General features: G+C 44.9%; 1 protein-coding gene across 1 annotated transcript in view; it reads left to right on the top strand.

The window, feature by feature from the left end:
* The window catches only part of CC2D1A (coiled-coil and C2 domain containing 1A), a 3,016,164-nt gene that overhangs the window by 564,254 nt on the left and 2,426,505 nt on the right, over positions 1 to 25,405 (top strand). The gene's annotated exons all lie outside the window — the stretch shown is intronic.

Genomic DNA, 25,405 nt, shown 5'->3' with positions numbered 1-25,405 from the left:
GCAAGTAACCATGTCTTGCAAGGCCGCTTATACATTCGGGTTGGGGAGAACCACTCTGGACAGAACCAGAGGAGGAGGAGGCTGATGTCTAACTCTTACCGAGCCTTGCTGAGGAATCAGATATCCAGGGAAAACACTGACTGGGTGTCTGAATGCTCCTTTTCCCTTGAGACTGCAAGGAAGAAGACTCCTAATTAAAAGCATACATCCACACCTTTTCTACAAGCTTGTTTAAAGCATTCCAGTCTCTTCAGACTGTCTTCTCCACATTCAAAAAGAGAAAAGGTCCCCATCCCCTTCTAATACCGACTCTGATTCTGACGTTTAGGAGATGAGTTTAGATTATGCCTCCCAAGTTTCTACCCCAGAAAACTGGGAGTCCGAGTCAGAAGAAAATCCTTTTTTCTAACTCACCAGTGGAGGTTTATGTTTTTCTAACACACTTGGCAGGATGAAGAAGTCATTTTACTGGGAGCAAAAGGAAGTTTCAGATGCTCCGTAAAGATACTATGATTTATTACAAATAGATTCTCTGCAACCAGTTGCTGTTCCCCAGTTTTAGCAGCCTTGGAGGGTTCCATCAATGCAGATAGCAACTCTCCAAACAGCCAGCCACCATCAGCTATAAAGTCTGATAAGTTATACAAAATTTCGCTTTAGAAATCCTAGGTTAAATCCTTCATGCTTTCCCTTTCTAAATAGTAATCTTCTGTTCCCATTCTTTCAGATAAGGTTGGTAGAGCTTTTGATAGAAGTGGAAGGAAGGTGTATGCCTAATGTTTAACCTTCTGAATAATTAACCGTCAAGCCTATATGTTAAAGTTTCTTTTGGCTTCCTTTGACAGAATTGAAGTTAATTGATTGCCTTCTGAGAATGAGGTGTCTTTATCCTTCCTTCCTTCCTTCCTTCCTTCAGTGAGACAAGTGACCAAACACACCTGAATGTCCCAGTGATGCTGCTGATGCTGTTTGCAGAGCTACAACCACTTGGTCTGTTGTACAAAGATTTGCTTGGCTGCACATACAAACTGTACCAGTACATATTAAAGCAGAAATCTGAAATGCACGTCTGGACAAAACATTTTCTTAGGTCTTTAGCTGAGGGTCTCAAGAATTTGATGAGAGGGAAAATTAATACAAGGGATTAAACAGATTTCAGTACCTTATCCTAAAATATTGTAAGAATTTCCATTCTAGCCCAGTCTCATTTTACAGGAAGCCCTTTAAAAAGGTGTAAACAAATATTTAAAAAGCAGTATCAGGCACTCCCTTAAATAAAGGGGGAGCTTTTCAAGATCAAGGGCAGTCCAGGAAAGGAGACCGACTATGCCCTTCTTTAGCCTTCTTCCCCTTGTCACCCTTGGCAACCTGTAAATCTTTTTCAGAGTTTCTACTTTACTTGGCACTTTGCGACCACGGTACTCCAAACTAGTGGGTCCTAGGCAGAATCCGTAAAAGATACAGATGGCAGTGGGACCTCCCCCCTCATTTCAAGGAGTTCTGTCCCATCCTATCAACCAGACCTCCTGTTCTTGATCATATGTTTTATCAGGGAGTAATAGAACCTCTACCTGAAGAGCAAAAATAAATTTATTCAAGTATGGTCCTGGTGCCTGAGATAGAAGGAACCTGAAAACCAATATTAGACCTACTTTTTAAATCTACACATCAAAATTAAAAATGTTCTATATAGAGTCTGTTACATCAAATTCTTCGACTGAGCTCTCTACATATCCTAGACTTAAAGGATGCCTACCACCATAATGAAGTTCGCAAACTTCAGATGTTCAAGATTTTCTGTGTTTAGTTCATTACCCTTTGAGTTGTCCACAGCTCCAAGAGTATTTACAAAGTGTCTGGCTCCAGTAGTAGCCCATTGCAGGTTGCAGGGAATCCACATTTTAACTTCCACATATGTCTGCTTCTGATTCACAACATATTTTCAACTAAACCTGTTTAAATCATTTTTCATTCCTTCTCATGGTATAATATTTCTAGACTGTCTCCTGGATACATATCTTGAGGGCCTCCCTTCCTTATGACATTCAATTTTACAAAGAGCATTTCCTGAGATTTTCCCTCCAAAATCACACAAGAGCAGGTTGTTACCTCAGGATGTAAGGTATATGGCCTTTACAGTTGTCATGTCCCTCTGGGCAGATTGCATACGAGTAAAATTCAGTGCTGGTTCCCCAAGGCAGTCTAGACTCAACACCAGCATGCCCTATCTTTCAGATTCCAGTGATGAATTTTGACAAGAAAGAACTTTGTTGGTAGGTGACTCCCATTATCCCTTGACCCAGGTCTTGCATTCTCTACCAAGACCCTACTCAGTCTGTAATCTCAGCTGCATCAGACTTTGCATGAGGCTGTTTCCAAAGGAGTAAAAGTATAAGGTCTTTGGAACATTCAGGAGAAAAAGAAACAATGGGATTGATAACTGTGCAACCCTGAACCATCTGTCAGCTTTAAGACTCCTGTGTGTCGTCAGGGAGAACACCACAGTTATGTACTACATAAAGGAAACTACATTTTTAACCCTCTTTTCAGATTAACAATATTATCCTGGAAACAATTTTAAACTCAGTCTATCCCTTTAGGATATCTGGACTTCGTCAGAGCAGAAATTGGGGCAGACAAGATGAGTAGGACCAGGGCTAACCCCTCCCCCAACAAATAGATGTTATATATGCTAGGGTTTTTCAGGAAATTATCCACCTGTGGTGAACTCCACAAGTCGATATGTTTACCTCCATTCACAACACACAATCTGCTCCTGGACTCCTTACATAAAGGCCTGAAGTATAGATGCCTTGTGTTTCCCATGGATGGAAGTGCTTCTTTATGCTTTTTTCACTCTTTCCTCTGATTATCTGAGTCCTTCTAAAGATCAAAAACTGATTCCAAACTTAATACTGGAAACTGCCTTTTGGTTAAGGCAACTGTGATTTTCCCAGCTTCCTGACAGGATAGACTTAATCACACACAACAGGGGCTCATTGATCCACCTCCACCTTTAGCTTCATCTCACAGCCTGGAAGGTACAATACCTTTTACAAACATTTGCTCTGAGAATGTGCAGCAGATATTAAAGTTTATTTATTTTATTTTTGTTAACCGGGAAAGTCCACTGGACACATGTCCCTTTTCAGTGGAAGCCCGGGGAGAAAAGCTCCACAGGTAATTGACTAACAATGCACAATAGATTTAAACAATATGCAAAAAAATTATAATAATGTTGGTAACTGAAATACCTCATATTCTAGAAGATACATATTTAAATGTTTATGTGCATACAATTGAATAAGGAAGTCACATATATAATAAAACACAGACTCTTTACATAATAAAAACAAACTGAAGGAAGGCTGCTGAGTACTGGGCAGGTGGGGCCTATCCTGTAGTAGAACAGGAACATAGCCAAGTAGCATTGAAGTGAGTTTTTAGTGACATTTTAAACTGTGTTAAGGAAGAAATGGAGAATATGTGGGAAGGTAGTGCGTTCCATATTTTGGACAAGTAGTTGGAGTAAAGTGAGTCTGCTGCTGTATTACTGGCTTTCATTACTTTAAGAAGGAATTTATTGCTAGAATGGAGAGACCTGTTGCTAGAGTAAGGGTGAAGTAGGTCTTGCAATGAAAGAGTTTTCTCTGGGAGATGGAGAATTTTATTAGCTAGTTTAAGTTAGTTGTAATGTAAGAGGTGTGGAAATTGTAGCCAAGTGAGCAGCTTTAAAGCTGTGCAGTGTTGTGTTTTATATGAAGATTCTGAGGCAAATCTAGCTATTTTGTTGTAACACGACTCTAGCTTGGATAGATCAGACTTTTTGAGATTAGTAAGAATAAGGGAGGCATAGAGAAGTGTGGAGATGAGATGAGTGTGTGCTATGGTTGTCTTTATGTACTTGGTAAGATGGTGTCTATTTCTATAGAGAGTACCCAGTTTTTATGTACTTTCTTAATCATATGGGTAATGTGTATATCGAATCTCAGGTTATTGTCAGTCTCGACTCCAAGTAGTTTAGTGCGAGTTATGGGGGAGATAATAGTTTTGTTAGTAGACACGATATTAAAGGTGGGGTCTCTGTAGATAGATCGAGTAGGTTTGAAGAGTAGGAGTTTCGTTTTGTTAGGATTTAGTATAAGTTGAATATTGACAAGCCATGTTTCAACTGAGAGGAAGGATAGTTGTGTTAGTGTTTGGAATTCCTGTAATGAAGATGCGGTACAGATTAGACTTTAGTCATCTGCATACTGAATGACTGATGCATGAGTAGCAGCTGTGTATAGGTTGTTGTTATAAAGCAAGAATAGCAGTGGGCCTAGGATGGAGCCTTGAGGTACTCCGAGTGACTGGCAGAAGAGGAGGGAGTTCTTGCTGTCAGTCTGTTAAATAACTTTGGAACCAGTTTAAGGAGGACTCACTAAGACCCAGGTTGGAAAGTGTCTTGATCAGTTTATTATGTCTAACCATGTTAAAAGCCTTTGACTGGTTGAGAAGGGTAGCTGTTAGAAATTTGCCATTATTTCTGTAGTTAACTGTATTGGTGGAGGACATTAGAGCAGTGAGAGGGATGAAAGCTGTGCTGAGTGGATGATAGCACACTGTGAGCATGCAAGTTATTTTCCTGTGCCCCTGTCGAGCAAAGCCACAGAGGTGATCCCCAGGGTGAATTTCCTATTTCCCATGCAATCATCAAGTTTTTTCTTGAAGAGTGCTAATGAGGAGCTTTGTTGATGTAGGTAGGTAGTTTGTTCCAGAGTATGGGAAGTCACTGGGACAGGAATCTATCCCTCCAGCATGTTCTGTTTATTGTGGTGACAAGGTTTAGGTCCCTAGAGCGTGTAGCTCGGAGGGATTGGGATTTCTTTATGTGCAGCATGTCCAGCAGCTCTGGGTTTGACATAGCTTTGTATGTTAGGCAGAGATTGCCTCTGAGTAAGTGATATGCAGTGGAGTAAAGCTGGAGTTTTTTGAGACAGTCTGTGTAGGGCATCTGTTTGAGGCCAGTAATCCTCTTTCTGTGGCCTTTCCAGTTGTTGTAGATGTCTTGGGAGGTACATACCAAAAGGGGCATTATACTCTATAATTGGTCTAATGAGTGACAAATAGAGGGGAACAATGATTTCTTTTTTCCTGGATGAGAAACATTTTGTGATGAGGTGTGCCATGTAGAAGGATTTACTGACTAGTGTGGCAATGTGATTATCAAAGGAGAGACTACTGTCCACCTGTGTCACAAGGTCTATCATCACACTTTTGGTGTTGTGTAGACTACCGCCTATGTGGTAGTTAATGGGTGCAGAGTTTTTACCAAAGGGGATGACAGTGCACTTTTTGGCATTGAGCTTGAGGCCATGGCTTTGACACCAGGCATCTGTCTCAGTGAGCCCCTTTTGTAGGATGTCCACATCTTTAGGAGTTTCGGTCATGGCTCCTAGTTTGCAGTCATCTGCCAACTTTGTTTGCCAAAGACCTTCTGTGTTAGCCTGTACTTCAGAGAAGTAGATACCAGACAGGAGAGTACCCAGGACTGAACCCTGTGGTACTCCACTTGTCACTGGTCTGAAGTTGGATTTGGAGTCTGTTACTTTCACAGTGTGGGTTCTGTCAGTGAGCCAGTTTGCAACCCATCTTGTGACATAGGGATTTATACCTAGTTTGGTGAGTTTATATATAATTCCAGAATGGGGGATGGTGTTGAAAGCCTTGGTGAGATCTAGATAGTTTGTGTGAATCACCTTACTCTCGTCTACGGCTTTGGTGACTGCTTCGAAGCGGTCTGTCAGGTTTAGGAGACATGATCTGCCTTTTACAAACCCAAACTGGGTGGGGTCCAGAGTTTGGAGATTACCAATATCTTTGTAAGTTCCATGATGATGCGTTCCATGGCCTTGCAGACCAGGCTTGTCAGACTAATGGGACGGTAGTTCCTGGGGTCCGTGGTGGCTCCCCTTTGTGGAGTGGGATAACCGTCCCTGTGCACCATTCAGTAGGTACAAAGCCTGTGGTGAGGTTATGATTGCACATGGTACTTAGGTGGGGTGCCAGTTTGTTCTCTAGTTCTTGTAAAATGCAGCCTGGGATGTTTTCAGTTCTCATGGATACTGTGTTCTTGGCTTTGGAGAGTGTGGTTTTTACTTGTGCAGCCGTGATTACAGGAACTTTGCATTCTTTCGGTGTAGAGATGGGCCCTTTAGGGGGTGAGAGGGGGATAAAGTTCCCACTGAACCTATCTGCCAGGATGTTGGCAATATCAGTTGGTTCTGTATATTTAGTGCCATTGTGCTGTAACTCAGAGCAGATCTGAGTGTTGGCATTGAGAATCTTGGCATAGCTATAGAATGCTTTGTGGTCGGCTTTAGAATCAGTGGCAATTTTGTTTTTGTAACTAGCTTTGGAGGATTTTATGAGGGATCTCAGCTTCTTACTGAGGCTGACCAGGGAGTTCCTCCAATCATGGGATTTTACTCTTTTTTGCAACAGTTGCTTCTGTTGTAGAGTTTGTTTATGGCAGGGGACCACCAGATTGTCTTCCTTTTTTTGGAGGATAAGATCTTGGTTCTGTTAGGGATAGCACATTCCATGCAGTCGTGTAAGTGCTTATACAGTGCATTTGTGTAGTATTCAACAGACATACCTCTATTGTCTGTCTGCATGGGTGTCATGAAGTTTGCCACTTCTGTCTTAAGAAGCATGAAGTTGGCTTAGGAGAAATTGTTTACGGTGGTTTCCCTAATGGGATGTGGGGGCGGGATGTGGATGTCTAGGGTGATTAGCTTGTGGTTTGCTCTGACCAATGAGGAATTGACCTCTGGTGTGGAACACCGGATGCCCATGTTGGTAATTACCAGGTCTGGGATATTGCTGCCCCTGGTGGGGTGTGGATAAGTTGATCCAAGGCCTTGGAATTTATGAATTCCAGAAAACTTTGAGCAAAAGAGTTGGTACATGAGTTGTTTTCCCAGTTAATGGTGGGGTAGTTGAAATCACCCATTATTCGGGTGTTAGGTTGTACCCTAATACTTTCCAGTGTATCAAGAAATGAGGAGTGGGAATCCTGGGCCATGGTGGGGGATTTGTAGCAAGCTACAATTTGGATTGAGGTCTTGCCCAGAGTTAGTTCTTGGATAATCTTGGATGCATTATGCTGAGCAACTAGCCTGGAGGTGTGGATATCCTTAATGAATATGGGCACACCTCTGCCTTTAGTGTTTCGGTCCAGGGTAGGTGACCGAAAGGTGTGGAATGAATTCTAGCCTGGTAATGCAGGGGTGCTCTCTGGACCCTTGAACCAGGTCTCTGTCACTGCACAGATGTCAATGTTCTCCACGTTAAGGAGTGCCTCAAGTGAGGGCATTGAGTGGCATTACCCTCAGATTTTGCTTGCTTGTACCTGTTACAGTGGTGAATTTGTCATTTGAACCTTGCCAAAAAAAGGCACTATAGGGGTGGCAAGAGCCTTAGCCAGTATCCAGAATCCTAAGGGCGACGGGTGCAGGCCATCTCTGGCAAAGCATCGTAGTCTGTCAGTCATGTCATCCCAGGCAGACAGATACTGGATCCCCTTAGAATGACACCAGATGCTTAGCCAATTGTTGAAGTCAATCATTTTGTCCTTGTACTGTGGTATCATTCTGGGTGATGGCAGGATGCTACTTAGGGCTAGGATCAAACCTGCCTGGGCTACAAGTTCGGAGAGCTCCTCCATGTCTCTTTGCATGTAGTCCAGGGAGGTACATCTCAGGTAATTCACACCAACATGGGCAATGACAGAGTCATATTTGTACTTGTTGTGGAGTGAACAGTGTGTGTGCATTATGTGGCAGATCCTGGCAGCTGACAGTAACTTTCTCCTTGTTTAATGTGGTGAGTGGATCATCAGTGTGCCTGACTATAGAGTCACCTATGACTAAGAGTGTTGAGTATGTTGTTATGCCTTATGGGTTGTGGTTGAGTGGCACACTGAGTTTGTGGCTGTGTGTCATTTGGGTTGTGTTGGGGGGTGGAGGTTGCTTGCGTTTCTCCTTTGAGGTCTCTGTTGCTTGGGCAGATTTTTATTGAGAGCCTCTACGAGTGTAGATGTGTGCTGTGGTGGTGTAGTTTTTGAGGGACTATATGATGAGCTTGGTGTGGTGCAAGTGTTTACCTTCTCCTCTTGACTGTCTAGTCCAGTCTTGGGTGAAGAGAGCTTTGCTTCCAGTTTGACTATATAAGTGCATCTCTCACAGGTTGTACTGTTGGGTGGTAGGAGGAGAGGGTTGTCTTTGTACATGAGGCAATTGCTGCATTGCCCCAAGATGCCTAGATTCATCAGGTAGACAGGAGAAAACACTGGGAGCTGACCCTTAGACATGCTGGGAATAGGTGCTTATTTATTAAGTACTAAAAACTGTTTTCCTCTAGACAAGTAAGGAAAGTTGACTGCTGTAGTAATTTGTAGCATATTTAGTGCTTACGAGTTCTGAGCAAATGCTGAGCTCAAATGAACAGATTTGAGTGCTAAAACCAAAAAACTGGCTAGCTCTAAGGGAAAATTTGAAGAGCAGACATTATGGCGCCGGGAAGAGTTTAACCACAGCTAAGTGGCAATGCATAAAGTGTATTTTTTTTTAAATATAACAGTAGCAAATGAGAAAGCTGATTTAAACAAATTAATGAATAAAAAAAGCTAAAAACTGAGCCCCGTTACAGCAGTCTTCAATCAGACAAGTTCTAACTGCACACTCCTGCCACTAGGGGGCAGGGGAACCTTCACCAAGAAAGATGGCCTGGATTAGTGCTCATGTTATACAAACAAAGCTGGATTCAGCAGGCCTGAATCTAGTCTATGCTGCAGCAAACAAGGCAAATCAATTTCATAAAGAAACTGTTCAAATAAGCAGGCACAATAAGCCTTTAACCAGAAATTCCCAGCTCAGAAGGGCAGAATCTAGCCTCTCCTTCCACAAGAGTGCAGACCACAAACCTCCTTAATGTAAAATAACTGGCCTGACGCCCAGGTGATTAAAGCAGAACTAATACACTTTTAGAATAACAGACACTGAGCCTTCATTCAGCAATTCCCAACTTATAAGGATGTAAGCTACCTGTCCTGCCACAAAAGTGCAGACCACAAACCTTCTTAATGTAAAACAACTGGTCTGAAGCCCAAGTGCTTAAACCAAAAGCATTAGAATAACAGTTACAATTTAATCAAGCTACTACCAAGCAGTAATAAATGTATTTATTATTTATTTTACATTTGTTGACCAGGATTGTCCGACTGAGCTGAAGAGCCCTTTTTCAGTGGAGGCTCGGGGAGTAAAGTTCCAATATAGTATACAATTTTGCATTATAAATTAGCATTAAACAATAGCTGACAGAGCTCCCGGCTTGAACAAGAGTATTAATATTAAGAGCTTTTTAGCACTTAGATAATTGATGTTCAAATAATATTTTGACAAATTTTGTCAAGATGTGTATTTGTGCTCACACACTTGTATATAATACATATGTATTGTTTTATTTGCATATTTACATTGGGACAGTTTTTATGCCTTTAATATAAGTTAAGGATGTAATACATTATCTGTAATGTGATTTGATGCAAGTGTATTTAAGGGGTATGTGTTTGGGAGGTTAACATTGTCTGAAGAAGTTCAAGAGAATAAATTTGGACGAAAATGCTAAGGAATTGTGTTCGCTCCTTCATTCATCCAGACTGCCTTTGATTCGTTTGTTCAGTGTCATAGTTTGGTGTGTGTTTTACATTAAATAGCAATGTTACTGGATTATTACAAGGCATTAAGTAGCAATACAATGTTATACAGTGCGAGTAATCAGGAGTATATCATTACTATTTCAAGATGTGTAAAAATAAATATGTCATTAAGATGAGTATAGTTTTTGGGGGTAAATGGTTACAGAAACCCATTTTTATCATGATGTAGTTACATGAAGGCAAGACAGTTACAATAGAATGTTTTTCTGAGGCAATTTGCTTAATAGATTTTAGAAGACAGTAGAAAGAGTAGTCAAGGAAGATTAGAGAGAGCTAGTGAGAAGAGTGAGTTAAGGGCAGAAAGTAGATTAAGGTATGAGAAGTAGGGTATGTTAAGGAGGGAGAGTGCAGTGGCATAAATGCAGCAGAATACATAAAACTGAGTACTTTTAAGAACAGGCAAAAGCAAAATAAAGTAGTAAAGTAGAAGAAACACAAATACAGTAAAAGCAGATGAATAAAGTGCTTTTTTTGTTAGTAAAGTGCAAGGAGAGAGGAAGGAGGAGCAGAAGATAATTCAAGGTTAAGAATCTAAGTGGGGTGACTTCTCAAATGTTCTCTCTGTATTAAGTAGAGTGAACACTAGACTGGGAAGGGTGTCCAAGATCAAATTTACAGTAGGGGTGGGATGGGAAGGGTGTCCCAGATCAAATTTACAGTAGGGGTGGGCAACTGCTAAGCCACCAACTGTAACAACCCCCCAAGAATAGGGTGGCAAAAAAATAATTCATTTAGGCAAAATTAAGACAATGCAGAACTCTGAAAGGTTAAAATACCAAGTAGTCCATGATTTGGGTATGTATGCATCTCTCAAGGATTTTGGCTATGGGTGATAGGATAGCTATTGGATGGTAGTGAGGTCTATAGAATTATCTCCTTTATGGAGAGGGATTATATGTGATATTTTCCAAATCTTGGGGAGAAGGGCTTCAGATAGGGATCTGTTAATTAGAATAGCTATTGGATAGGCTAAAGCATCTGTGGCTATTTTTAGAAATTCAGCAGGTAATTTGTCAGATGCTAGTGTTGTAGCCTTAAGCTTTTTGAGGTATTTTGTATTCTGTCAATGAATACAGGCTGGAAGTGAAATGAGTTGTTGCTTCTAGGTGTTTTAGAGGCTTCTCTGCCGAGGCTGTTATTAATACTATTTTTTGATTAGATAGTGCTAGAATGGTTTCACTAAATAATTTGTTAAATTGTGTGGATAAACTCTCTTTAAGCTAGGGGAGGGAGTACTATGTTTACCTGGTTGTAATTTTTTAATTGCTGCCCAGAACCTTTGAGGGTTATTTTGGTATTTTGTTTGTAAATTGTAGTAATAGTTCATCTTATCCAGTTTTACTAGTTTTTTAGCTTTGTTCCTCAGGTTCTAATATGTTTGCTTGGGACCTGAGACAGTGCCATAGTTCCCAGACTTTGTCTCTGGTTTAAGGAGGGATCTTGTATCTTTGCTTAACCAAGGTGCAGGGTTAGCTTTGATTCTGATAGTTGTGGGAGGGGCATGAACTTTTAGGATGTTTAGAAAGGTGGAGTTAAAGAAATTGACAGCCTCTTCTAAGTGGAGATGTTTTAATGGTGTCCAGTTGCAATGTTTTAGGTCAAAGATGAAGTTGTCAGGGTTGAAGTTTTGTTTATTTCTTATTAGTTGGTAGGCAGTTCCTTTGTTGTGATGGACATGCTGTCTAAGTAGAAAGGTTGGCAGATGGTCACTTAAGCCATCAGGAAGGAAACTTGCTTGAGAGGGGTGGATTGTACGGTTTGGTAGTATCCAGTTAAGGATGGATTCCCTGTTGGATACTTTATCTATTCTGGTAAGAATTTGGATAGTTTATGTAAAACCATGAAGGTTAATATGATTTTGGGGGGTGTGAGAGTTTGCAAGTAAGCTAATCAATATTAAAATCTCCCAAGATAATGGTTTCTTGTTGAAATGATGTGCTGGACCCAGTCGAGAAAGGTTCCCAGGAGTGGTTATATTATTTCCTGGTGGCATATAGCATCCTATTATATTTTTAACATTTTTGGAGTTGAGTTTACGTTGAGCAAAAATTACTTCTGATTTGTCAAGATTAGGAGGTTTGATATTTGATGACTCTACAGTAAGGTGACTTTTGAATATTATGGCTATACCACCACCTTTTTTGCCTATTATATCCTTCCTTAGGATGTTATATCCAGGTGGTATAATTTCATTATATTTGATGTGTGGCTTAAGCCATGTCTCAGTTTTAACCATTATGTCCAGGGTATATAGTGAGAGAATGGCATGCAGGTCATGAATTTTATTGGAGATGCTTCAGATATTTAGGTTTAGTAAACATAGATCATTTGCTTTTCTAGGGAGCTGAGTAAAGCTGTTATGGTATTTGGGATGCTGGGAGGTGGAGAGGTTTAAAGAGGATGATGGTCCAGTGTTTGGATGGTTGTCACCATAGCAAGTTAGCTTGGTTGCTAAGTAGATAATAGCTTTTTAAATTTCTATTATGTCTGTACCATATTGTTGGGAGAGTTTGGGTGTGTGCTGCTAAGGTAGCACTCTAAATGGAGCATAACTGATGAGAAGAATTGAAAATAGAAGAAAAGATATGAAAATGGTGGAGTAGTTCTGGAAGATTGGAGAACAGTAGCATGATAGGGAGGAGTGCTAGGTACGTGTGGTGTGAGTTAAGAAGTGTAAGTGATAATAAAAGGAGAGGACACTGTGTAGTAGGAGTAAGTTGTACCTGGTGCCTGTGGGATATACCAATTGATACATAGTTGGGTGTGCTTATTAAAAGGAATGTGTGTAGTGTAAATCCTTAGGGAGGAAATAGGAAAGGAAATTGGATAGAAAAAGTTAGTGGAGATAGATGCTTAATAAGTGGGCAGGGCTTAGGTAGAATGTAGTGAGCCAGCTGATGTGGGTCTGTGTGGATTATTGGGTGAGGGAGATGACTGGGTGTGGCTTCTTTTAGATAATAGTAGGCATAGTGGGGGTGGGTGGGAATTGTTGGTAGGGTAGGACAGCAGAGTGAGCTCGAGCGTAGTGAGGATGAGCAGAGCTGGGCAGAGCTGAAGACCAGGGATTCAACAAAAAACAATCTATACCAAAGGTATGAATCACTAGCAACCTTAGTGTTTCACTACAATGTAAACTTTTGTGCCTTAAGTTTGTACATAGTAAAGGTGGAATGAACAATATGTACAAGCACTAAAAGGCTTGCACTTTAGAGTGCTGTAGGGTCAGAGACCTAGTGCACCTTATTTGAGGTTGGCACAGTAGGTAGAATGCATGGTAGGAGCAGCCTAATTAGTGTATAGCAGAATTTGGTTGAGGAAGCCAGGTTAGTTTATAGCAGTAATGGGGGGGGCAGGGGTGCTAGGCAAACAGGCTGTTTTGTATTCATATCCCCACACACTTTGTACATGCCTCAACAGACTAGCTAGTTAAGGAAATATACAAAGGTGTAAGTAAAGGATTGCAGTTTAAACACAGTAGGTCAAATCCCAGGGTACATACAGTGACGATTGCAGGGAAGACAGACTGGTCACCACAAAGCAGAGTTCACTTGCTAAGCTTGAAGGCATAGAGAGTTTCCAGGTTTAGTAGTAAAACAGCAGGACAATGGTGGTTGAAATACTGAGAGAGAAAAGGAATAAGTTAAGGGAATCTCGGGGGAAAAGAAAAAAACAACCGGGGATATGAAGGGCTGTGCGAGTGACTGCGGGTGACGAGTGGATGTCAGGATATAGTGCTTATGGAGTGAGAGTGTTATGCAAGATAGCTAACTATTGTAGTGCAGGCAGCTTAAATGTACAAGTCCAGGAGCTTCTACATTCAATAACGTATCTTAGCAACACTCATTACAACTAAACAAATTCCAAAAACCTGATCTGATCTAACTAGAGCAGGTATATAACTGTTGCTGTGCGAGAGCCTAGAATTACCAGCAGCCCGAGTGATAGAAACTAACAATTATGCAAACAAAGTATAATACAAGAGCTGGATATTTACAGTCGATGAGAGGACCCAGTGTTTGAGCAAGGCAACACTCGCTACAAATATTAGCACTGTAACACTATATTAATGTCCCATTACAAGGCAACAACGGGATATCCAGGATAAAGGAGACTAAAATAACTGCTGCTAGGAAACCATATCTGGTAAAACGGAAGAGGTTCATAGTTCGTAGGTTCATGCGAGCCATTTTAAGCCTAGCCAGTTATCCCTTGTGAGACTCCAACCCTGCATCTTGCGTTTGTAAGTCAAACACCTTAGCCATTAAGCCACCCTCCCAACCCCTTTTTCTAGGTTTTCTAGTTGGTGCCAAAGTTAAGAACCAGGATCCTTCTAAGGCCCAGGTGCCTCTGGTTTTGTGTAGTATTTGTGTGAGTTATTATCCCTTGGCCTTTCTTACTCAGCTGTCCAAATTTACCTCTCGCACATCTCTACCCATGGATTCCAACCTCAACCCCCTTTATATCCTGCCTGAAGTCAGTTTCTGAAACGGGTTTTACATATTCCTCCACTTATGAGACAGGTGGATCATTCTTGGGATCTTAAGTTTGCATCGAGAAGCTTAAACTTTATCCTTTTTAAGTGCTCATGAGGTTGATTTGAAGTTCGTCTTACAAAACAGTGTTACTCATTGCTCAGACTTCTGCAATATGAGTATCTGTGTTACAAGCTCTTAATGGCAGTTCAGCCTTCTCATGTTTCACAGATAGGGTAACTGAGCACAAACCCTTCATTTATGCTTAAAGGAGTTTCAGACTTTCAGCCAGGCTAATTATGTCAGTATATGCTATCCATAACCAAAAAATAAGGGAGAAAGAATTCTACACACTCTGGATATCCACAGGCAACTTAGATACTACACTGACAGGACAGAAACCCTCAAGAATTACCTTCACAGGAAGTGACAGTTGATTATAAGAAATGTTGACCATTCATATCAAAACAACATTTTTTTAATGTTGTTTGATGCTATTGCTTTTTGTTTTTCTAATCATAATGACATTTTCAGGCAAGATCTGGCCACTCTACTAGGGCTTTGGTTGCTTACATGGCTGTTTGGAAATGGATGTACTATAAGCAGCAACTTGGTCATTTCCTTTACCAAGCAGTTCAGACTAGATTTTTTCTGTAGGCCCAGAGTGGGGATTCCTAAGCCTGTTCTGCAGAGGCTGCTGGATTATGATCCTCCTTCCTCCACCCTTTAATTCTAAGCATTGGTATCCTTCCTGTGTAACTTAGGATATTAAGTTGTCTATCTCGCCTTTGTTTCTAGCTTGTTGGGATCGGAGCTGATGATCAGCTCCGACTCGGCCATCTTCTATAGCTCGAGTGCTGTTTACTGGCTTGAGGCTACCCCTTATCCCATGATGCCTAGCGCTAGCTACCCAGATCTCGTTTGCCGCTTCAGCTGTGAGGTTCATGGTTACTGGCTCAGGCTTGTATAACTTTATTAATCTGCCTTTTTTTGTCGGTTTAGTGCTTTTTTTAGGGTTATTGTTATATTATAGCGATAACTGGTAGATTTAGCTAGTGTATTGTAGTTTTCCCCCCTTAGAACTCGTTTAAATTAGAGAGTTCTCCTCTCCCCCCCTCCCCCCTGTAGTAGTGTTTAGTCTTTTGGTTAGGTAGCCGTTTGAGTTAGAGGCTCCCTAGTCTTAAAAAAAAAAAAAAAAAAAAAAAAAAAAAAAAAAAAAATCCATCTTGTATTGCGTTTTTTTTGTGGTAGTGTTTTGTTTTTACTTAGTGTGCTGGCCAAAGTAATTTAGAGTTATGACTTCCTTTTTTGACAGGGTATGTCTAAAGAATCCAAAGTGTCGGGATTCAAGAAGTGTGACTCATGCTGTCAGATGATGTCTCTGACAGATGGGCACACTTCTTGCGTCTATTGCCTAGGTGCAGTGCACCTGCAGGACTCTTGTTCTATCTGCCATGCATTTAGCCCAAGAGTTCTGCAGGAGCGCAAGAATAAACTTATTTTGAGAGGTCTTTTCAAGCCTCAGGATTCACCGGCCAAGGCTCAGCCAGTGACGGTCCTGGCTGGAACTGAGGAGACTGCTTCCTCGTTGGCTCCACTAGTACCCTCGGAGCCGTCAAGGACCCAAAAAAAGCCGAAGTCCCCTTCGCTAGACTCCATTCATTCGGCTCCTCTGTCTCCACTTTTGCAGAGTGACCATAGTCGTATATCTTCGCATTCTGCTCGGTCCTCTAGGCTCTCAGACCACGATGTGGAGAGAGTGGTCAGTAGGTTGTTGAAGTCGCAGGCACTGGCCAAAATGTTGTCCAGCCCTCCTCATCAGGTGCCTGCTTCGACCATTTCTATCGATGTTCCTCCTCCGACTCCATTGAGCTCGGAGCCAGAGTTTATTTGGGTTCGAGTCGTGGGACCGTCAGCTCCGATTATGATTTCTCCTTCGGATCCGTCATCGGCTCCGATCCCATCGATGGTGCCTTCCATCGAGGGATCTGGGCACCGAGACTCCCTCGGCTCCAAGGGGGCGAGTGGCATCGGACCCTTGTCCGACCCCGCTGTCCCTCTCGGAGCATCGGCGCAGGTGAGCTCGGCTCCTACATCGGCCTCTGAGCCATCACCCTCGGTGCGGAGGAGGATTCCGGTCTCCTTGGAGCCAGAGCCTTCTCTGCATCATGGCAGGGACGCCTTCGATGTCATGAGGAGTGTGCTGGCCTCCCAGTCAGCTCCACCTTCGACCCCACTGGCTCCGTCCCTCGTAGTGCCTGCGCCAACCTCTGTCCCTCCTCCAGACCGCAAGCGTGGGAAAACAGCGCTCCAGGCAACCCCATTGGGTGATTCCTCTTCCTCAGAGGCCGCCCCTGATCATTCAGAGGAACCCCCTTGGAAGAAGTGCAAGAGGAAGCACATTGACTCCCCCGAGTCTGTCACTTCGGATACGGATTTGGATGAATCGGAAGGGTCCCTGAGATCCCCCTCTGAAGATGTTTCCTTTGTGGACATCCTAGAAATGCTTAAACAGAGGGGGAACTGGAATACCCTTGCCACTACCTAGGATGAATCCGTATTCCTGGATGCGTTCGGTTCCTGACCTTCCACCTCCTGGGTTTCTCCTCCCTTCGATCCACTAATGTCAGTGGTGGCTCGAAGGGCTTGGTCAGCCCCGGATACAGTGGAACCAACCCTGAGGAGGCCAAGCAAGTTTATCACTGCTTCCCCAGACAGGAAGTTCCTTGCTAAGGGTGTTCCCGTGGATGCCATGGTGGTAGCAGCAGCCACTAAAAAGGAGTTAGCAGAAACTTCTTCCTCTGTCCATCCTCCTAACAAGGAGTCCAGGACCATGGACAGATAAGGGAAGCGAATGTTTGCTTCAGCGACCTTCTCCATGAAGTCACTGAACTACTTATGCCATTTCACCAGGCTTCAGAGGGATCTCCTGAAAGAGCTCGGAGATACCCTTCAGGATCCATCAGCTGAAGGGGCTCAGGCTAAAGTGGCTTTTCAGCTGGCAGCCCTTAACTCAGTAGTCAACTCCTCCATGAGGCTCATTTCCTACGCAGCCGATGGTGCGAGTAGAGCCACAGGCACAGGAGTGGCACTTCGGAGACATGCATGGATGCGGCTGTGTAACATTGCGGAACCCTTTAGAGCGTCATTCACCAAACGCTCCCTTTGACAGTTCCTTTCATTTTGGACAACAGGTGAAATACACTCTCACTAGGTGTGAGCAGGAAGGCAAGACTCTCTCTGCCGTGGGAGTCTGTTTTTCCACTCCTTCCAGACCATACCCCAAGGGTCAGAAGAGCGGGAAAATGTGGTTTTCCAAATCCCAGGGAGCTTCGCCTGCCACATGTGGTGATTTTTCCTCCAGGGGCAGAGGAGGAAATAATAGTAACAACAGATGCCGCCCTCATGGCAGAGGGGGTCCGCAGAATCAGGGCAGCAGAGAATCTTTCTCTGACGAGCCCTTCCAACATCCCTGAAGTGTTGCCCGACTGTCCACCTCTGGAGGCAGTCGGGGGAAGACTTTCAATGTACCCAAAGGCCTAGCTAAACCTAACACAAGACAAATGGGTACATTCAATCATATCCAGAGGTTAGAGAATCCTATTCTTTCAACCCCCTTTACCGTCACGCAAGTCCCCCAGATGTTCCACCCATTCTGAGGGACCAAGCAGTTATAGAAGTTTCACAACTGCTAGAAAGAGTCATCCAGGAAGTCCTGGCAGACCAATATAAATCCAGAACTTACTCAAGGTTCTTTTTGGTACCAAAAAAGACGGGACTGGAGACCTATTTTGGATCTCAGCAGACTGAGCAAGTCTGTTCAAAGAACAAAGTTTCGGATGGCCACACTACAGCCCATTCTACCCTTTCTGGGTAAGGACAATTGGATGTGCTCCATAGATCTCCAGGATGCGTACTATCATATCAAGATGGACAGACGCTCCAGGAGGTACCTTCGCTTCCGGCTGGGAGCCAGTCATTACCAGTTCAGAGCTCTTCCCTTTGGTCTTACCACAGCCCCCAGGGTGTTCACCAAATGTATGGCAGTGGTCACGGCTCACCTGAGGCGTCAAGGATTCCAGGTGTTTCCATATCTAGATGACTGGCTCCTGACTGCTACTACCAGGCATCAACTTCTTCAAGCCAGGGACTACACAATTTCAATTTGCTCTCAGCTAGGCATTACTATAAATTTCAAAAATCTGCCTTGTTGCCCTGTCAGTCTATTAGTTATATAGGAGCAGACTTCGATACAAGGAGCATGTATGCAAAGCTACCTTCGGACAGGGTGTCCACAATTCGCCAGCAGGTTCAATTCCTCATGCAGTGCAAAAGGGTACAAGTCAGGCATGTCCTTCAAATCCTAGGCTCTATGGCAGCGGCAATTCTTCTGTTATCCCTGGCCCATTTTCACATGAGAATCCTTCAGTGGCTTCTCTTCACACAGTGGTCCTTCCAACAGCTCCCCATGTCTCATATGATCATGATTACAGAAGCATGCAAAAGACACCTTTCCTGGTGGATGGTCTCCCCTCTAGTGACTCAGGGCAGACCCTTCATTCAGTCCCCTCCGGTTGCCACAGTGACCACGGAGGCCTCACTGATAAGGGGGGGGGGGGCATTATCAGGGCAGGACAGTCCAAGTCACTTGGCAGCCTCACGAGTACCATCTGCACATAAATGTCTTGGAGATGAGAGCCGTGCTCCTAGTGTTGCAAGCCCTTCAGGACTCTCTCCCTTCTAGGACCATTGCAATTCAAACGGACAACATGTCAGTGGTGTGGTACATCAACAAGCAGGGCAGAACCAGGTCCTACCCCCTATGTCAAGAAGCACTCAGACTCTGGCAGTGGGCAATTTCCTCCCAACGATTTCTGATTGTGACGCACATCCCTGGGAAGTCCAACGTCATAGCGGACAGGCTCAGCAGAGCTATTCTCATGCCTCACGAGTGGTCTCTGAATCAGGTAGTTGCGGATCTGATCTTCTGCAAATGGGGACAGCCCTGCTGCGATCTGTTTGCCACCCCCTTCAACAGCAAATACAGCAACTACTTCTCCCTTTTACCGCTTCCAGGTCACCCTCACAGAGACGCTCTAGTCCATGATTGGCCTCAGGGGCTTCTTTATGCCTTCCCTCTGTTCCCTCTTATACCTAAACTCATACAGAAAGCTATTCCGTTGGGTTCCAAAATGATGCTCATTGCCCCCTACTGGCCTCAACAGATATGGTTTCCGTTCTTGCACTGTTACCTCATTGAGCAGCCCTGAACTCTGGATCCTATTTCAGACCTACTGATTCATCAGTCAGGAGAGCTGCATGAATCCCTCCAAACACTCCAGCTCACAGCTTGGTTGATCCAATTCCAACCTTAGCCAGGCTTCCCAGCATTTCCCCAGCCATGCGTGAGATTGTCTCCTCTCACAAATCCGCCACTAGGAAGACTTATGCTAGCAAATGGAAACATTTCTCTTGTTGGGCAGAGGCTAGGAACATAGATCCCTTTTCAGCCCCAGTGCACGAAATCTTGGAGTTCCTAACAGAGCTTTTCCATTCCGGGTCCGCTTCTGCCACAATCAGGGTTCAACTAGCGGCCATCTCTAATTTTCATGTTGGTTTTTCTAATATGAACATTGTCTCATAAGCTGTGTAAAGCTATTCTCAGAGGGACTACTCTCCTTAGGTCCCCAGTAAGAGATCCCCCTCCTCCTTAGGACCTTAATTTGGTACTAGCATCCTTGATTATGCCCCCTTTTGAACTGGCTGCATCCTGCTCCATTAAGTTCCTATCTTGGAAAACTCTCTTTCTGGTAGCTATTACCTCAGCCAGACGTGTCTCGGAACTTCATGCACTGAGTGTTCGTCCTCCGTATTTAGTTTTTCACAAGGACAGGGTTGCCCTGAGAACTAATCCCTCTTTCCTTCCGAAAGTCTGCTCGGAGAATAATCTAAATCAATCTATAGACTTCCCTGTGTTTTTCCCTAACCACACCAACAAGGCAGAATACAAACTACGCCAATTGGATGTTCATAGACAATTGTGTTTTTACCTGCATAGAACAAAGGATACAAGGAAGTCGGACCAACTTTCCTTTCCTATGCTAGGGGCAAACAGGGTCTTCCAGTTTCCAAAGTGACTCTGTCCAGGTGGTTGTCTCACATTATTACCTTCATCTATCAACTAAGAAACAAAGAGTTGTCTATCAAACCGAAAGGTCATTCTACTAGGGCTTTGGCCACCTCTGTAGCCTTCCAGGCTAGGTTGCCCCTTTGACTCTGTGCCGCTACCACATGGGCAAATCCTCATACCTTTGTTTCTCATTACAAGTTAGACATGGTCTCCAGGAATAGAGCTAACTTTGGATGTTATGTGATCCTATTTCACCTACATTCTGTACTGATGGGCTCGGATCCGATCCCTCGGCTCCGACTCGGCACACTATGCTATAGAGCGAAGCCTCTTATTGGCTGAGCTATTATCTATCCCAGGATGCACCACCACTAATCCCCCAGATCTCGTTTGCCGCTTACAAGCTAAGACGTGGTCTCAACTTGGCTGAGCTAAGTACTGTTTTCTTTCTAAAGTTTCCTGTCAGGAAATCTCTTATTATTACCCAAAAAGCTGTTTTAACAGCTATTTTTGTCGTACGAGTGTGTTTTGGTACTTTTTGTTGTGAAAAATTGTGTGTTTGATTAAGGGAAAGTTTTCCCGTTTAAGTTAGAGGGGCCTTCCCCTATTATTCAGCTAGTATCTTTATTTTTTTCAAGAGGTCTAGTACCCGTTTAAGTTAGAGGGTCTTGGCCCTCCTTGTCAGTATTTTGTTCTTGTCTGGTATTGTGTCTATAAAAAAAAAAAAAAAAAAAAAGTTGTTGGTTAAAAATTTTTTGTATTGGTAAAATCTTCATATAGATAGTGCTACTGTTACTAGTTTTAGTCTATCATTATGTCGAAAGAACATAGACTCTCTGGGTTCAAAAAGTGCACGAGGTGCGGTTATAAAATGTCTATAACCGATGACCACTCCTCGTGCGTATATTGTTTAGGCGCCAAGTACCTACAGGAGTCCTGTAGCGTGTGTCACGCCTTTTCATCTAGAGTCCTCCAAGAGAGGAAGAATAAATTAATATTGAAAGGGCTGATTAAACCCTCCTTCGAGGAGGCCTTATCTTCCTCTTCATCTCCTACCAAAAAGAAGAAAAAAGCGTCGGCTCCGACCAGCCCGTCGGAACCGACTGCTAAGAAACCTAGGCAGGCTTCTCCATCGGCTCCACGGACTTCGGAGCCGAGGGCAGAACGGTCTGCCTCGATGCCTCCAGTCTCGACTCCTCTGGTTTCGGAGCTGAGGACTGGGGCGTCGAGAGGCGGGTCACCTTCATCGGCTCCACTGATTTTGGAGCCGATGAGGGTTGCCGGCTCAGACTCTTCCCCTTCGGCGCCGAAGCCCTCCTCGGCACCGAGGGAAATTGTTTTGGGATCTCCCCCGGAACCGATATTGGTCGAGTCCATTTGGAGCCGGTCCCCCAGTCCTTTGGAGCTGATGGAGAAGTCGGTTCGGACCCGATCGGTCTCATCTAGATCCTCCAAGATGTCTGATTCGAACATCGACAGGGTGCTCCTAAGACTTTTCCAGTCTCCTGTGTTCCAAAAGTTAGTTTCGGCTCTAGCCCATTCGGCTTCGGAGCCGATGGTCCACCCTGTAGTTATGGTTCCTCCTCCAACAGCCTCGGCACCGTTGGAGCCGGTGCTGGTGGAGCCAATGGAGGTTTTCGGGTTGGGCCCGACCCTTACTCCAACTCCGGCTCTCGAGTCGGAGTTCGGTACGCGGACCTCCTCTGTCGGCCCCGGGGGGGGACGCTTCGGGACTGATGTTTTCGGTCCCAAGCCTTCCTCTCGGTGCGTCGGCTGCGGGGGTACAATCTACTGTTGTGGCCACGGAGGTGGGACCTTCCCAGGATTCTGGTGGTCCGGCCTTCAGGGCCATGAGGAGTGCTTTAGCCAAATCCTCTTTGGCTACCTCCACGGTCTCTCCAGCACCTTCCCTGCATATGGAGACTGGGTCTTTGGCAGTCCCCCTGTCCTTAGACAGCGGAGCCCCGGGGCCTGAGGTCACCCCCACTGAAGGTTCCCCCCCTCAAGAAGGGCCCTCTGAAGCCTCTTTGGAGGAGCCTCCAAGGAAAAGATCGTGCAAGAGGAAGCACGTTGACTCCCCCGATGAGTCTCTCACGTCAGACACTGGATCTTGATGATGCAGAGGGGTCCCCTAAGTCATCCTCAGATGATGTCTCCTTTGCAGACATCCTGGAAGCCCTCAAACAACGAGGCGGCTGGCAATCCAAACCCCCTTCTGCTGACGAGTCTGTGTTCCTTAAGGCCTTCGGGGCTCAGCCCTCCGCCTCCTGGGTGTCTCCGCCCTTCGACGAGCTTCTAGATTTGATCTGTCGAAGGGCATGGGAACACCCAGACTCTGTGGAACCGGTGCCTGCTCGCCCAAACAAGTTCCTGTCAGCACCCCCAGAAAAGGAGTTTTTGACGAAAGGTGTGGCTGTAGATGCCTTGGTGGTGGCATCTGCTACCCAGCAAGATGTAGCAGAGGCTTCGACGTCCGTCCATCCTCCTAATAAGGAGTCTAGGAGCATGGATCGGTACGGTAAGCGCACCCTAAGTTCAGCGGCCTTTACTTTAAGGTCCCTGAACTATCTTAACGCACTTCACCAGGTTTCAGAGGGATCTGATCAAGGAGCTTTCAGATACCCTCTTGGGTAACCTACCTGAGCAGCTGGCCCAGACGGTTGGCTCTCAGTTGGCTACGCTGTCATCCATATCAAACTCGTCCATGAGGCTCATTTCTTATGCGGCCGAAGGGGCGAGTAGAGCGGCGGGTACAGGTATTGCTCTACGGAGGCAAGCCTGGCTCCGCCTCTGTCATTTTGCGGAAGCCTTCAAGCCTTCCTTTGCCGACGCCCCCTTTGATGGGTCCTCTTTGTTTGGACCCAAGGTAAAGGACACATTGACCCGCTGCGAGCAAGAAGGTAAGACTTTGACTGCCGTAGTGGCACGATTTTCCACTCCCTTTCGGCCTTACCCCAAGGCTAAAAGAGGAGGGAAAATGTGGTTCCGTAGATCTCAGAAGTCTTATCCCTCGCAGCAGGACGATCCCCCTTCTAGAGGCAGAGGAGGGGAAAATTCTTCTGGAAGACGCCGTCCCAGAGGCGGCAGAGGCCCCCGCAACACTGGAGACCGCGAATCCTTTCGTGGCTCTTCAGCCTTTCACAGTCCCTGACGGATTGCCCGACTGTGCAGCTCCGGAGCCAGTCGGGGGTCGTTTTTCGAGGCACCTAAAAGCCTGGGAAGGTATCACTCAGGACCGATGGGTGCTTCGAATTATCGCCGGAGGTTACGCCATCCTCTTTTCTCACTCCCCACCTCAGTCCAAAAAAATCCCGGACCCGCCACCCAGTCAACGGGAAATTGCAGCCCTAGAAGTTTCAAAGCTGCTTCAAAAAGGAATCATCCAACCGGTCCCCGCAGACCAGATCAGATTAGGGACTTACTCAAGATTCTTTTTGGTGCCAAAAAAGACCGGGGACTTGAGGCCCATTTTGGATCTCAGCATTCTAAATCGTTCAGTCAAAAAGTCCAAGTTCCGAATGGTCACCCTGCAATCCATTCTCCCACTGCTGGAGAAAGGTGTTTGGATGTGCTCCATAGATCTCAAGGACGTGTATTACCATATCATGGTACATCAAGCGTCCAGGAGACATCTGCGCTTCAGCCTAGGAGACGGTCATTTTCAGTTCCGCGCGCTGCCCTTTGGTCTCACCACAGCCCCCAGGGTGTTCACCAAATGTTTGGCGGTCGTGACTGCTCACCTGAGAAGTCTAGGATTCCAGGTGTTTCCGTATCTAGACGACTGGCTCCTAACTGCCACCTCCAAGTATCTACTATTGCGGAGCCTACAAGCCACAATATCACTGGGCACTTCCCTTGGAATCACCTTCAATTGGCCAAAGTCTGTGTTGCTGCCATCTCAACGCATAAGATTCATCGGAGTAGAGATAGACTCAAATCGAATGCGGGTCTGTCTACCTACAGAAAGGATACAAACCATACAGGCTCAAGTTCGAGCCTTACTTCCCAGATCCAAAGCCCCAGCCAGAATAGTCCTGCAGCTATTGGGATCTATGTCCGCCACGGTTCTTCTAGTTCCCCTAGCAAGGTTGCACATGAGAATTCTCCAGTGGCTTCTTTCAACACAGTGGTCCTTTCAGGATCTCCCTCTCAGTCACCTCATATGGATCACGGAAACCTGCAAACGGGACCTTCGCTGGTGGCTGGTGCCCTCCAACCTGGATCAAGGACGACCCTTTGTTCCACCTCCTCCTGTGGCCACTTTGACTACGGACGCCTCCCAGATGGGGTTGGGGGGGGGGCATTCCCTGGGCAGGTCAGTCCAAGGCAAATGGCATTCGGAAGAGTCCCTATTACATATCAACATCTTAGAGGTGAGGGCGGTGTTTCTGTCCCTACAAGCCCTTCACGATTACCTCCCTCAGGGCGTAATTGCCGATGTTAAGTTGTCAATCTCGCCTTCATTCTTGCTGGATGGGTTCGGAGCCGATCCTCGGCTCCGACTCGGCACTAGCTTTAGCTCGAGAACTCCGTTTACCAGCTCGAGGCAACCCTATATCCCATGATGCAAGGCGGAACTACCTCAGATCTCGTTTGCCGCTTAGCGAAACAGGTCTCCTTTGCCAGCTGAGGTAAGTTTTTCTTGTTAAATAAGAAAAAAGTTTAGTTAGGGGTTTTAATTTCCCTTCAGTGTTAGGTTAGCCTGTATTTAGTACAGCCCACCCTATTCCCTTCCTTTTAAACTTTTAAAATAGTTTTTCAGTTAAAGTTTTAGTCAGGCCTAGTTCCCCAAGTTATTCCCTTCCTGTGTGTCTGTGTAGGGATTAAGTTGTGTGTTTGTGGGGACTGTTTGTGTATATCCTTTTAGGATGTCTAGGAAGGCAAGGTCTCAGGCTTCAAGAAGTGTGACCAGTGCTGTCAGAAAATGTCCCTGACAGACGGTCACACTTCTTGTGTGTATTGCCTGGGGCCTTTGCACCTGCAGGACTCCTGTGCGTTGTGTCATGCCTTTAGCCAGAGAGTCCTGCAGGAAAGGAGGAA

The sequence above is a fragment of the Protopterus annectens genome, chromosome 15.part0 (genome assembly GCF_019279795.1).
Source record: "Protopterus annectens isolate FY-2018-M chromosome 15.part0, PAN1.0, whole genome shotgun sequence".
Taxonomy (NCBI): Eukaryota; Metazoa; Chordata; order Ceratodontiformes; family Protopteridae; genus Protopterus; species Protopterus annectens.
This window is presented reverse-complemented; position numbering and strand designations above follow the sequence as displayed.